At 45.8% G+C, this 12115-nt stretch overlaps 1 long non-coding RNA gene across 1 annotated transcript; it reads left to right on the top strand.

Moving 5' to 3' along the window:
• Positions 1 to 1936: 1936 nt before the first annotated feature.
• On the top strand, positions 1937 to 11881 carry LOC122459608. Its single transcript, XR_006280413.1, has 4 exons — positions 1937 to 1947; positions 6921 to 6927; positions 9391 to 9398; positions 11644 to 11881. It is a non-coding gene; the product is annotated as an uncharacterized LOC122459608 (long non-coding RNA).
• The last annotated feature ends 234 nt before the right edge of the window (positions 11882 to 12115 follow it).

Genomic DNA, 12115 nt, shown 5'->3' with positions numbered 1-12115 from the left:
AGAATGGGAGGTTGGGGCATACCGCATTCTGTGGGGCAAGAGGTATTCTGCATCTGCTCCGTTATTTGAGCAGGTATTAATAATAATTGTGGGGTAAGGCGTTGCACTGGGACAGAGATGAGCTGGGTTCAGTTCTCAAGTCATTTAATCTTTCTGTGATCCAGTTCATCCAGCCACAAAATGGGACTAATCAGACTTTCTCCCAACGTCTGGCTGCTTTGTCTAGTTAGACTACAAGCTCTTCAAGGAAGAGCCTCTCTTCCTAGGGGTACATAGTGTGCCATACCGTAGCCATGCTGGTCCCAGGGTATGAGCGAGACAAGGATGGGGAGGCAATATCTTTTATTGGACCAACTGCTGTTGGTGAGAAGACAAGTTTTCCCTGTGACACTTGGAGTACCTTTCCCAGCCCTGAGGAAGAGCTCTGCGCAGCTCAAAAGCTTCTTTCACCAGCAGAAGCTGGTCCAATAAAAGCCATTCCCTCCTGGCCTTGTCTCTCTTTACATGAGCACTGAGCGTAGTGGCACCCTGATCGCATATGGGGTTTCCTGCTCTGCTGTACTGCCGATAATACATACCAGGGCAGCTGCTATTATTCATTGAGCATGTATCTGCACCCAGAATGGGCTAGGTGCTTTCCAGACACACTACAAGGCACAATCCCTGCTCCAAAGACCCACAAGGAACAGTGGGGTGAGGGGAAAGAGGGTCTGGAACCCACATGCAGACTTGCCATGGGGCAGGCTGGCTCGCACCTGGCACTGCTTGTGGGGGTGCATGCATGCTGGTTCATTTCAGGTTTGTGGAATGTGGTGTTCTCCTCTGACTGCATTGTCCAAGGGGATGTCAGCGCAGTAGCGGGGGAGCGTCATTCCCACCTTGAGCGTCATTCCCACACACGCACTAGCTCCATGCATGCTAGTGCCTAAGGATAGCAGTGCAGCTGTGCCCACATGGGCAAGGAACCCAAGTACAATCCCACTGCACCCCCTAGCTACATACTAAAGTGTCTGGCCCGAGCCACTATGTGGGCCACCACAGCCACCCTGCCAGTTTTAGGTACCAGCCTGGGCACAGCTAGCACAAGTACATCTAACCAATCTGGAGATGCCATCCCCCAGCTGTTCTGGAGACATACTTCTGAAATGCAGCTTTGCATCAGCGAAATGAACACAGTGTTGGTAAATGCATACTATTAACGTTGCATATAATCACAAACTCTCCTAGCCCTGCTATGGCAAACACTGAGATGTATAAATGTGAAAACATTGAGGTTTTTAAATGTTATCAACATTGAACTAGAGGGACCTGATGAAATGGCAGGAGAAGTGATGTGGGACTGGAATTGCTTTTCTTATTTCCACAAATCGCGGCTCTGTGCAATATCAATAGGAGGTTTGGGTTAGACATATCACTTGTCGATTGCACAGCTGTGGTGATCACTCTTCTGTTAAAAAGGATTTCTTGGGCCCTTTGTCAGCACCTGACATTGCAAATTCCTTTCAGCAAGGAATGTTAATTCAAAGATTCTTTGCTACACTTTCTGTGATTCATTTAAAGCTTGGCACTTATCTATGGGACCTGATTCTTTTGTCACTTACACTGGTGTAAATCAGGAGCTACTCCACTGATGGTGTTACATCACTGAGAGGAGAATTGGGCCAATAGAGTATTTCCTGAAGGCAGGCATCTGCGGTCCTGGGAACTGAAGGGTTAGGAAGGGGAAATTTTGATGCCAAGGGCTGCATTTACACTGAGTTAGTGGCACCAATATTCAGTTCATCATGTGGACTTGGGAAAAGCTGCAAAGCAATTTTTGACCATCTTTCTCCGAAAAGTTTTCATTTCTGTTCATCAGCTTGTTGGCCTGATAACATTAATCAACGCTTCCATGGAAACAGTGCTTTGTAGATGAACATCGTAATCAGGATGAAGAGACGCTGATGAGTATTCCTAAAATTAAAGAGTCTAAATACAGCAAAATTGCTTTTGTGGGGAAAATGTTTTTTATCCTTAGCTGCAGCTCCATACCGAGGTGGCAGTATGCCAACAGGGCCAGTGATGAGTGTTTGGCAAATCGTTGACACTTTTTTGTTTGGTGGATGAGCTGAAATTGTGGAAAGGGGGGAAAAAGGTCAACCAAAAATGACAATTTTTACCTCCCCAAAATGAACAACCAAAAATGTTAGGGTTTTTTTTAATCTTTCAGAGATTTTAGTAAAAGCCAGCTAACTTTCAAACTGAAAATTTGATTGTTTATTTGGTCTGCACCTTGTGCAGCCTTTCATCCCCATGCAATGTGGATGTAAAACACTGGCTACCCAGAACTCCCTTTGTGCTCTGATCTCTCTTGAATTCTGATCTCTCAGACACTGGTGTCGGTTCAGAGAAACTCCGTTCAAGTCAATGGAGTGAATCTGGCGTAACATCCGGCTGTGTGTGATCATGACCAGGTTGTCTGAGTGTAAATATGACTGAAACATTAAAGGAGCAGAAATATTAATCCATAAAGCTGTCAAGAGGGAGGCGTTTAAGAATGATCTTGCAGTCCACACAATTTAAATGCAAAGCATAAACATCCCGCATTGCAGACTGTGGGGTGATAACTCTGATTACACTGGACTCTGGATCTTTGAAAGCATTTGTTCCCTGACCTCCCAATCAGAAATGGGAGTTGTCATAGTTTCCTGCATGGATGGTGTCATCCAGGGAGTCCCTCAATGCCAACTGGCAGAGGGCACCTCTGCCATAACTCATATTGGGCCTGTCATTCAGGGGGGCTGGAACAATTTGTACAGTGGGGGTGCTGAAAGCCATTGAACTCCACTGTAAACCCTGTATATAATGGAAACCACTTTAAGCCAGGGGGTGCTGCAGCACTCACTGCTCCAACACACTGTCGTAAGTTGTGTAGAAAGCTGCCATGTGAGGTATCCTCTGCAAACGGGTCACAAACTGGTCATTAATGTACCTGCGTGATGTATGTACAGGCAGCGTATAAAGAGTTAGAGATGGGTGCTGGACATATGTTCTTACAAGGGGTTTTGCAAGCCAGGTATAAGACTAGCCTGTCCTAGACATGTTGCCTGTGTCTCCAGTGTAAATTGAGTCAGGTAACACCTCTGAGGGCAATGAAAAGAACATCTGTGTGGAAGGTAAACAAAGCCATCCCGCTAAACAAGTGTGTGGGCGGAAAGAGAGCACGTAATGGTCATGACCAGGGATAGAGCCTGAACTCCCAGGAAGCCTTCCTGGCTCTGAAAACAGACAAGCGATGCTGGGCAATAGTTGCAGAGGCAGAAAGCACTTTGGCATCTACCCCCTAGGGGATGCAGGGGGAGCAGCGCCCTTTGAGCTGGAGGAGTGGAGAATGAACTAGCCTCTGGGCCTGAAAACCCAGCAGAGTTAGAACTGACTCGAGGTGAGAAACCTGCTTAGACAAAGATTGGAACTGGCTGAAGTTCAGCTTTAGTCACTCAAAAGTGTTTGGTTTGGTTTTACTTGTCACCGTACCTGTGTCTTCTAGTTGTCTTATCACTTGTAAGTGCTTTGCTGTTAAACTTAGTCTTGTGTTGTCCCCAAGCCTGCTCATTGCTGTGTCCCAAAGTGAAGGGTGACCCTGCAGCTGACCTCACAGCGAACTGGATAACTTCTGTGAGTGCTCAGTGAGAGGGGCTGGATGCTGCCGGGTGACATGGGGCTGGAGGGCTGCTGGGGTCACCCTGCAGGGGTAACCGGCTGGTGCAAGCCAGGGTGAGGCCGCTGGGAGCAGGCTGCTGGTGTCTGCACAGCATCAAGGCACACAAGGATACAGGGCAAGTGTCTGTGTGACCCCCCCCAAATGTCACAAAAGGGGCAGGAAAAACAACAACAAAAATATTAATTCATTCATCATCGATAACCCTACTCCTACTAATGCATACCTAGCGCTTTTTATAAGCAGAACACAAAGCACTCTCTAAAGGAGGTTGGTGTCACTGATCTTATTCTATGCATGGGGAATCTGGCATGTCAGTTCTGCTCTCTGTGCCTCAATGTCTCCCAGCAGGCCAGTGTCAGATCTGGAGCTAGAATTTGGGCCTCCAGCCAGTGCTCTGTCCACTAGGCTGCACTGATGGTGGCATTTGCAGTTTGTGGTCTGTTTTGTTATAAATGCAGTTACAGACTGTAATGCTTGTGCTTCAAGGGACCCAGGGAATATGCTCAGTCACCAGAGGCTGCTTATGATGTGGAAGGAGAGAGGAAATGAGGCTAAGTGAAAATGCTAGCTGGGCAACATGCTGGCTTATCCCTGAATTCCCTAGTAAATCATAAAATATCAGGGTTGGAAGGGACCTCAGGAGGTCATCTAGTCCAACCCCCTGCTCAAAGCAGAACCAATCTCCAACTAAATCATCCCAGCCAGGGCTTTGTCAAACCTGACCTTAAAAACCTCAAAGGAAGGAGATTCCACCACCTCCCTAGGTAACCCATTCCAGTGCTTCACCACCCTCCTAGGGAAAAAGTTTTTCCTAACATCCAACCTAAACCTCCCCCACTGCAACTTGAGACCATTGCTTCTCGTTTTGTCATCTGCTACCACTGAGAACAGTCTAGATCCATCCTCTTTGGAACCCCCTTTCAGGTAGTTGAAAACAGCTATCAAATCCCCCCTCCCTCATTCTTCTCTTCTGCAGACTAAACAATCCCAGTTTCCTCAGACTTACCTCATAAGTCATGTGTTCCAGTCCCCTAATCATTTTTGTTGCCCTCTGCTGGACGTTTTCCAATTTTTCCACATCCTTCTTGTAGTGTGGGGCCAAAACTGGACACAGGACTCCAGATGAGGCCTCGCCAGTGTCAAATAGAGGGGAATGATCACGTCCCTTGATCTGCTGGCAATGCCCCTACTTATACAGCCCAAAATGCCATTGGCCACCTTGGCAACAAGGGCAAACTGTTGACTCATATCCAGCTTCTCGTCCACTGTAACCCCTAGGTCCTTTTCTGCAGAACTGCTGCCGAGCCATTCGGTCCCTAGTCTGTAGCGGTGCAAGGGATTCTTCCATCCTAAGTGCAGGACTCTGCACTTGTCCTTATTGAACCTCATCAGATTTCTTTTGGCCCAATCCTCAAATTTGTCTAGGTCTCTCTGTATCCTATCCCTACTCTCCAGCATATCTATCTCTCCTCCCAGTTTAGTGTCATCTGCAAACTTGCTGAGGTTGCAATCCACGCCATCCTCCAGATCATTAATGAAGATATTGAACAAGATCAGCCCCGGGACCGACCCTTGGGGCACTCCACTTGATACTGGCTGCCAGTTAGACATGGAGCCATTGATCACTACCCACTGAGCCCAACGATCTAGCCAGTCTCTGAATGCAAGCCAGTGCTTCGGGATGCCAGATTTGCTTCCCAGGTGCCCACAAAAATTTGTCTTGGGTCCTCTTCCCCATGTTAATTGTTAAATGAGCACCCACAGGCACCCATCTCAGAGCCCCATGTGTTAGGTACTTTACAGGCATTTAGGCAGAAGACACAGTCCCTGTCCCAAAGGGGTTTATAATCTGTCAAGACCAAGAAGGGGGCAGAAGACCAAGAGGAAGAGTCCGGGGCAGGGGGGCTGCAACAATGTGTACAGTGGGGGAGCTGAGAGTCATTCAACCAAACTGCAAACCCTGGATATGACGGAAACCAGTTCATGCCAGGGAGTGCGGCAGCTCCCTCAGCACCTATGGTCCGGGGATGATGACAAGGGTCCTGGGGAAACTATTCCATATAGTACAGTGAGCAGAACTGATGGGCTGGAGGACTCCGAAGGCATTCCTTAGGTCAGGGGTGGGCAAACTTTTTGGCCTGAGGGCCACATCTGGGAATAGATATTGTATGGTGGGCCATGAATGCTCACAAAATTGGGGTTGGGGTGAGGGCTGTGGTGGGGCGGGGGGTACAGGATCTGGGGTGGGGTCAGAAATTAGGAGTTGAGAGTGTGGGAGGGGGCTCCAGGCTGGGGCAGGGGGTAAGGTGTGGGGGGTGAGGGTTCCAACTGGGGGTGTAGGCTCTGGGGTGGGACTGGGAATGAGGAATTTGGAGTATAGGAGGGTGCTTTAGGCTGGAACCGAGGGGTTTGGAAGGCAGGAGGGGGATCAGGGTGTGGGGCATGTGGGGATGAGGGCTCTCGCTGGAGGTGTGGGCTGGGTATCAGAGGTTTGGGGTGCAGGAGGGGCTCTGGGCTGGGATTGAGGGGTTCAGAGGGCAGCAGGGGGATTAGAGCTGAGGCAAGGGGTTGGGGCGTGGGGGGGAGGCTCAGGGGTGCAGGCTCCAGGTGGCGCTTACCTCAAGCGGCTCCCGGAAGCAGCATCGTGTCACTTCTCAAGCTCCTACGTAGAGGTGTGGCCAGGCAGCTGACCCATCTGCAGGTTCCCAGCCAATGGGAGAAGCGGGGGCAGTACTTGGGATGGGGGCAGCATGCAGAGTGGAGCCCCCTGGCTGCACCTACATGTAGGAGCCGGAGGGAGGCCATGCCACTACTTCCGAAAGCTGCATGGAGTGGGCCCCCGATCCTGCTCCCAATGGTTTGCCCACCCCTGCCTGAGGTGCTTCCTCACGCCCATGTAGGAAAGACTCTATTGAGCACAGGTTTTCAGTTGGAAGGTGTTGGGGTGTGAGTGTGAGCTAGGACACATGTATTCTATTTAGGGATGTCAAGCGATTTAAAACAATTAATTGCAATAACAATTAATCGCGATTAATCTCACTGTTAAACAATAATAGAATACCATTTCTTTAAATATTTTGGATGATGTCTACATTTTCAAATATATTGATTTCAGCTACAGAATACAAAGTGTACAGTGCTCATTTTATATTTTTGATTACAAGTATTTGCACTGTAAAAAAACAAAGGAAATAGTATTTTTCAGTTCACCTAATATGAGTACTATAGTGCAATCTCTCTATCTGAAAGTTGAACTTACAAATGTAGAATTGTGTACAAAAAAAACTTGCATTCAAAAATAAAACAATGTAAAATTTTAGAGCGTGCAAGTCCACTCAGTCCTACTTCTTGTTCACCCAATCACTCTCACAAACAAGTTTGTTTACATTTGCAGGAGATAATGCTACTCGCTTCTTGTTGACAATGTCACCTGAAAGTGAGAACATGGCACTGTTGTAGCAGGCGTCGCAAGATATTTACAAGCCAGATGCGCTAAAGATTCACATGTCCCTTCATGCTTCAACCACCATTGCAGAAGACATGCGTCCATGCTGATGACAGGTTTTGCTCGATAACAATCCAAAGCAGTGTGGACCGACACATGTTCATTTTCATTATCTGAGTCAGATGCCACTAGGAGAAGGTTGATTTTCTTTTTTGGTGGTTTGGGTGCTGTAGTTTCCACATCAGAGTGTTGCTCTTTTAAGACTTCTGAAAGCATGTTCCACACCTCATTCCTCTCAGATTTTGGAAGGCACTTCAGATTCTTAAACCTTGGGTCGAGTGCGGTAGCTATCTTTAGAAATCTCACATTGGTATCTTCTTTGCATTTTGTGAAATCTGCAGTGAAAGTGTTCTTAAAATGAACAACATATGCTGGGTCATCATCTGAGACTGCTATAATAGGAAATATAAGGCAGAATGAAGGTAAAACAGAGTAGGGGACATAAAATTCTCCCCCAATGCATTCAGTCAGAAATGTAATTAATGCTTATTTTTTTAATGAGCATCATCAGCATGGAAGCATGTTCTCTGGCCTGGTGGCTGAAGCATGAAGGGGCATACGAATATTTAGCATATCTGGAACATAAATATCTTTCAATGCTGTCTACAAAAGTACCATGCAAATGCCTGTTCTCACTTTCTGGTGACATTTTAAACAAGAAGCAGGCAGAATTATCTCCCTTAAATGTAAACAAAACTTGTTTGTCTTAGCGATTGGCTGTACAAGAAGTAGGTCTGAGTGGACTTGTAGGCTCTGAAGTTTTACATTGTTTTGTTTTGAGTGCAGTTATGTAACAAAAAAAATCTATATTTGTATGTTGCACTTTCATGATAAAGGGATTGCACTACAGTACTTGTATGAGGTGAATGAGAAATACTATTTATGATTTTTACAGTGCAAATATTTGTAAGCAAAAATAATATACACTTTGATTTCAATTACAACACAGAATACAATATATATGATGTAGAAAAGCATCCAAAATATTGAATAAAATTCAGTGGATACTCTATTATTTAACAATGCAATTAAAACTGATTAATTGTGATTAATTTTTTTAATCATGATTCATTTTTTTGAGTTAATCGCGTGAGTTAACTGCGATTAGTCAACAGCCCTAGTTCTATTCCCACCTCTGCTGGTGTCCTTAGATGTGGAAGGGGAAATGACTTGTCCATCTGCCTGGTATAGTTAGGGTGAGAGCTCTTTGGGCCAGGGCCTCTCACTGTTTGTGTGCAGCACGTGGCACAGGACCTGATCTCAGTTGAGGTCTCTAGGTGTTACTGTAATACAAACAATAAGCGGAACTGAGTTTTCTTTTCATTTTATATTTCCAAACATTCCATTTTGAAAAGCCAGGATAATTATAATTATTTATTGAGAGGTACATGGAAGTGTTGTAGAAAACCCAGGCACAGATGTAGGGTCAAATTCTGTTCTCTGTGATCCCAGTAAATTCAATGGAGTTACTCCAAATTTGCACCAGTGTAAGAAGTATTTCAGTCAATAGGATAGTTTTTTGTCTTCCACCCTTTTAATATTCAGGACCTGAAAGCAGCTGAGACAAGGACTGATCACCAGATGCTTTAGCAGCAATTATTCTGCATTCAGTCATTTAACTGATTTGGAATTTATTTTTTGTTCATTCAAAAGTCGCCTTTGGAAAGCTTAATAACATTATTTCCAATGACTACAAAAATACACGTCTGACAGCTTTAGCTTAGCAATGTGTCATCTGTATAACTTTTTTTCTGATGTATAATAAATGCATGCTTGTTTTGAATATCTAATCCATAAATCGTCCTTTTCAAAGGGCTTTTATTAACCTATGTGAGTCATGGAATAAGCGGTGTTAGCCTGTGATGGGTAATTGCTGTAGGGAGCTCCAGGTAGCAGTCACGGGAGTTAAGGTTGCGAAATAAGTTTCCATTCAAACCCTTTGTTTTCATTTTCCCATAACTTTCAGAGACATTCACCGTTAGGGCTGAAATTTTCCATGCTTAGTCTTTGCCTGAAGGTAAAGTACTATGGAAAGTTTGAATAAAAATAGTGCGGTTATATTTTGAGTGACAGGAGAGTGAAAAAACATATTTCCTCGCTCCCTAACAATGGCAGAGGTATGGCATTGGTAAAATGGCCTGGGAATAGTCCTCTCTGAGGAGCAGTGTGTGATCTTAGGCTGTAGGGAACTGGGTTTGGTTTAATGAACGTTTGAAAAATATGTTAAGCATGAACTGTAGAGCTTTGTGCTCAGCTCAGTAAGGGCAAGATTCTGACCCCCTGACGTCCATTTATAGTCCCTCACTTAACAGTGCTCCCATCAAGTCCATGGGGCACAGCCTCAGATGGTGTAAACAGCTCCAAATGCCAACTGAGGATCTGCCCCCAGGAGATTGTGTAGAGTAAGGTGCTACTAAATCAGGAAAAATATCAGAACCAGACGTTGGTGGAATCTTTCACATGAATAATTTATTCACTAAAAAATGCATTGTTGGTCAACCTGCAACTAGTCATGAATTGAACACAAATTTCAGCTAAACAAATATTGCTCCCAGAATAGCAGCAGCAGCAGGAGCTGCCACCACCATCTTTCTAACGGTTAGTCCAGCAGCCCAGAGAGAGCTTGGAAGAAAGAGTGGCTCCATAGCCTGGTGCTCAGAGCCCTTGGTGGAGAATTGGGAGAGCACGTTCAGTCCCAGCTCCAATGAAATGTTGAATTCGTTATACAAAATGGAGCAGCCTAAATAGCAGGGTTGGCCTTACCATGAGGCGAACTGAGGCGGCCACCTCAGGTGCCAGACTGTGAGGGGGCACCACTAGGACCCAGAGTGTAGAAAATGGCGTCTGCTGCTGGTGCATCTGTATTCTCTCTGTGCTAGGTGCACAGAGATGGGGGAGCGCTGTGCTGGAGGGAGGAGGGCACAAGAGACAGAACAGGCAGGCAGGCAGGAGAAAAGGGGAGAGGGAATAACAGAAAGCAGCAGGAGCTGCAGGGAGAGAAAGGAGGAGGAGCTTCTTATGTACCTCTCTAGCACCCCAGGAGCCTAGACTGATTAACCTCAGCTTCTCAGGGAGCTTCCTGTTTCCCGCTGCTTCCCTGAACCCACTTGAGGAGAGCAGGCAGTCAACCTAAGTAGTAGGAGGCAGTTAGGCCCTTAAGATGCTGATATCTTCCCTCACTCAGGCCCTGCCACCAGCCTGCTTATTTGTCCCCTTCAACTGAGTGTTGAGAGCCACTATAGCGGGCACAGAACAGCAGACATGAGTGAAAGAAGAAAACGCCCCTCTGGGGCAACATTCAGAAAAAGAAAGGAAGCTTTTCTATCCAAGTAGGAAGGAGCTCTCCTGAGATACATAAACACAAATGTTCACGGTGAGCTTTCCGGCCCTAGTGAGGATGTGAGTGGTGAGGAGATGCCTGATCCTCCAGTTAGTCAGAGTGCAGGTGACCCTGGCAGCTGAGGCAGCATCCGTATCTCCATCTCAAATGGATGTAACCATGCACATTCCTGAAGAAAATTGTAGATCAGAGAAGAGTGTGGTGGAGGCGCAAGAAACAGCTGCTGCTGAGTTTAGTTCCTTAAGTCTAGATGATCCAGGACTGTGGACCCACTTGAGCAGTGGGGACTTCCTTGTACTGCATGGGCCACAGCAAGTGAAAAACTTCATGTTCCCCAAAGACAATGAAAATAGAAGTTTCCATCCAACACATTACTGGTGTGAAATCCCCAAAGGTGACAAAGTGGAGAGGCCATGACTTATGTACTCAAAAACCCAGAATGCTGCATGCTGTTTTTGTTGCAAACTCTTCCAGTCTAATGTTCCAGCCACATTGGATTCTACAGGAACAAAGGACTGGAAAAATCTGACTAGAAATCTGGCATGCCATGAGAAGGCAGCAAATCACCAGAGAGCATTCCATAGGTGGAAAGAACTTGAGATGAGACTAAGGTTAAAGGCCATCATAGATCAGCATCAAGAGAAGATTGCATCAGTCTCTTTACTTGCAAAATGTTCTGAAAAGGCTCATTGCCATTGTAAGAATGCTTGCTACTCAAAACTTAGCACTGCGTGGCACTTCAGATCAGCTGTATGTGCCAAACAGTGGAAACTTCCTTAAAATTGTGGAGCTGATGGCTGAGTTTGATGCTGTACTCCAGAAGCATCTAAGAAGAGACACCACCCAAGAAATGTACACACAATGCAAAATGAGATCATACAGTTACTGGCAACAAAAGTCAAACAGAAGATTGTGGCAGATCTGAAGTCCGCAAGATATTACTCTGTTGTTCTGGACTGCACACTTGACATCAGCCATACGGAACAAATGACTTTGATGGTGCGTTTTGTAACAACAGAACCTAGTGAAAATGTCCCTGCAATGGTGACTGTCAGAGCATTTTCTAGAACTTATTGACATTGATACCAGCTCCTGTAGTATGACAAATGTGCTTCTTAAAAAGCTGGAAGATACAGGAATTGCGATAGCTGACTTGAGAGGTCAGGGCTACGATAACAGTGCCAACATGAGAGGGCAGAACAGAAGAGTGCAGACATGGATTCGAGTGTTAAACCCTCGGTTTTTTTGTCCCATGCAGTTCTCATTCATTGAACTTTATGGTCAGTGATGCAGCATCAGCTTCTAGTGAGGCTGCTGAATTTGCTTAATGTAATTCAAAGCATCTACGTATTTTTCTCTGCATCAACTCATCAATGGCAAATTTTGAAGCAACATCTGGGAACATCCTCTCTGACACTGAAACCACTGAGTGCCACATGATGGGAAAGTTGAGTGGAGGTGATAAAGCCTATCAAACACCAAATTGGGAAGATAGATGATGCCATAGTTGCCATTATGGAGGATAATGCTATGATAGGAACTGTTTGTGGGAGAACAGTGGCAGAGGGGA

The sequence above is a fragment of the Dermochelys coriacea genome, chromosome 3, assembly GCF_009764565.3.
Source record: "Dermochelys coriacea isolate rDerCor1 chromosome 3, rDerCor1.pri.v4, whole genome shotgun sequence".
Taxonomy (NCBI): domain Eukaryota; kingdom Metazoa; phylum Chordata; order Testudines; family Dermochelyidae; genus Dermochelys; species Dermochelys coriacea.
This window is presented reverse-complemented; position numbering and strand designations above follow the sequence as displayed.